This window comes from Octopus bimaculoides, chromosome 4 (assembly GCF_001194135.2).
Source record: "Octopus bimaculoides isolate UCB-OBI-ISO-001 chromosome 4, ASM119413v2, whole genome shotgun sequence".
NCBI classification, from domain to species: domain Eukaryota; kingdom Metazoa; phylum Mollusca; class Cephalopoda; order Octopoda; family Octopodidae; genus Octopus; species Octopus bimaculoides.
The window spans coordinates 62,992,513-62,995,306 of record NC_068984.1 but is presented as its reverse complement, the minus strand read 5'-3'; positions in this window follow the sequence as shown (position 1 = coordinate 62,995,306).

Below are 2,794 nucleotides of genomic sequence, written 5' to 3'. Positions count from 1 at the left end.
ATATATATATATATATATACATGTATATATATAGATTTATATGTATAAAGATATCTTGAAAAACTAAAGAGTAATTTTTTCAATAAGATCATCATTGTCTTCAACAGCGGCCCCCATACGATTTCGGAATCCCCTGCAACTCTTCTGGACGGTTTCCTTGTTTAAGTTGGAGAATGTTGCCATAATCCTTGCCTTCAGTTGATCTTTGGAGTTACAAGCTGCTTTGTTGTTCTCTCGCTGAACTGCGCTCCACAGATAATAATCATGGGGGTTGCAGTCTGAGGAGTTAGATGGCCAGATGTTAGGAATGATGTGGTCGCAAAGATACTGCTGCTTGTGTGGCCTTGTGCAGAGTCCTGTTGTTGCTAGATATAGTTTCTTCCAGCAGCTACCCGCTTCACCTAGGCAATTGATGTAGGCCTCCTAGCTGTGTGTGAGGCTGTGTGGGAACATGAATGGAGGCATAAAGTTGCCATCACTAATGATGAGTGCAAACACCATTATGTTGATTGGATGTTGTGAAAAACCTAAGCGTGTTCGATTGGAGAGGATGTTTGAGTTTGTTCAAAACCTTCGTAGCGCAGTCTTTCCTCTTCTTGATGGCTTGGGATAAAAGTTGGATCTTTCTCATCTTGTATGGGGAATACCGAATATCCTCATACACTATATGCCTGGTAAAAAGCTGAGACACTCCCATGTCTCTGGCGAGGCACCTGATTGATTTGGAAGGAACGTTGTCAATCATGGCCCGGATCTCACCAACAAATTCAGGAATTCTTTTCTTATCAGAACGATTAGAGTGAGTTTTCCGAGCTGCCGAATCTTCGTAATCATTTTTAGACTCATCCAACTCTTTCTGAATCCTACCCTCACACTCTGAAATGTTTGTATTGAAGCTTCAGGTGCGAATACCAAGTAGTACAGCGAATACCATGTAGTACAATTTCTGGCAGAGGGAATTGCGTGATAATGTTATTTATCTCACAGACGGTACCCAACTGACTCTACTATACTGTTTAATCGACAAAATAAAAAAAAAACAATATGCATGCGTGAAATTAAAACTATGGAATGGCAACAATTTTCCCATTGCACTCTGTGTGTGTAGATATATGTGTGTGTATGTGCATGTGTAAATATGTATATACAAGTATGTGTGATGATATATTCACTCTTTTCACATAAGACAGAGTGTGTTCTTCGGTAATTTATTTTTATTCATTTCAGATGCACAAGTGATTGAATAGGCTTTACTACCTTCTAACCGGCACAAACACCGAACAGAAAATACACACACACACACACACACGCACACACACACACACACACACACACACACACACACACACAGTGTACATACACATACGCACAAGTACACACACATACACATACACGCACTAACATACATTAACATGTTTATTGATTAGGTATTGAAGATTTTAATAATAACTACTTATTTCAGGTCAGAGAATAAAAGATTTAACATGCATTCTGCCGATCCAATAACCTGTAAATAGAACTTAGAAAATATGTAAGATTCTTCGAAATTTCAGCATGTAAATCATTACTGTTGCTATTCTTAATGCTGTTGTTCCATCTGCAGAGATGAAGCTATGCTTCTTTCTTTGAAATTAGACACATCCTTCATAGGAAAAGTCAAAAGAATTAGAAGAAAACATATAGATATGTAAATAAATGCAAAAAAAAACTTATACGCACACATACATATATTCGCATGCTAGATAACATTCTTTTATATCTATATAAATAAATATCCCAAAAGTCTGTTGCATTAGATCTGTACTATCTTTGTAGATGAATATAAATTTTTAAGTCATTGTACTTAAATACAATCATTCATTCTGACTTTGCTCTGAGAAAGCTAATAATCAATAAAGGAAAGCAATATTGGCCAGGAGAAAGATATCAGAAAATTAATAGTATAGGACTAGAAAACAAAGAAAGTTATTAAAAGATTTTGTGATGAATTTTTGTTTCTATTTTTATATCCTGTTCTGTTTTGAAATCATAATTTTCTGTGGCGCCAATGTTTTTGTAATACTATTTATTGAATCAAATTATGTATAAATAATACCTATGCACATTCTATTTGAAGGTTATGACGGGTTGAAAATACATAAATACATATACATATATTCATTCATCCATTCAAAGAGTAACTTTTCTGTATTTATATATTTATGTGTGTCTGTTCTTACGTAAACTTTATTCTATTTGTTATAGTTGCGTAGAGTGTTAATATATATATACGTATGCATACACATATATATGCATGTATGAATCTTTATGTATATACATGTGTGTGTGCGTGTATATATATATGTGCATATATATATGCATATATATATATGCGTATATATATGTAAATATATGTATATATATGTATATATATAAGTATATATATATAAAGTGTAGTATATTGCCACTTAAGTGTGGCTGACCCCTAGGGGTGGATGTTAATGTTGCTTTTAGCCCCCGACGAAGGGAAATAACCCTGAAATCCGGATACGTTCGTGCTGCTGGTCGAGGTGAGAGGGATAACTCCCTTGGCAAACAGGACACAGTCGTGTGTCGATAAGCCAGCTGGAGGAGATGTCCTCCTGGGGCTAAAAGCAACAGTAACATCCACCCCTAGGGGTCATCCACACTTAAGTGGCAATATACTACACTTTATCGTGCAGTTACTGTTAATACTTCATTTAGAGAATTAACATTGCTTGTTTTCACCTTTTCAATATCAGTGAAGAATTTCACTGGAAAAGAAGATATAAGG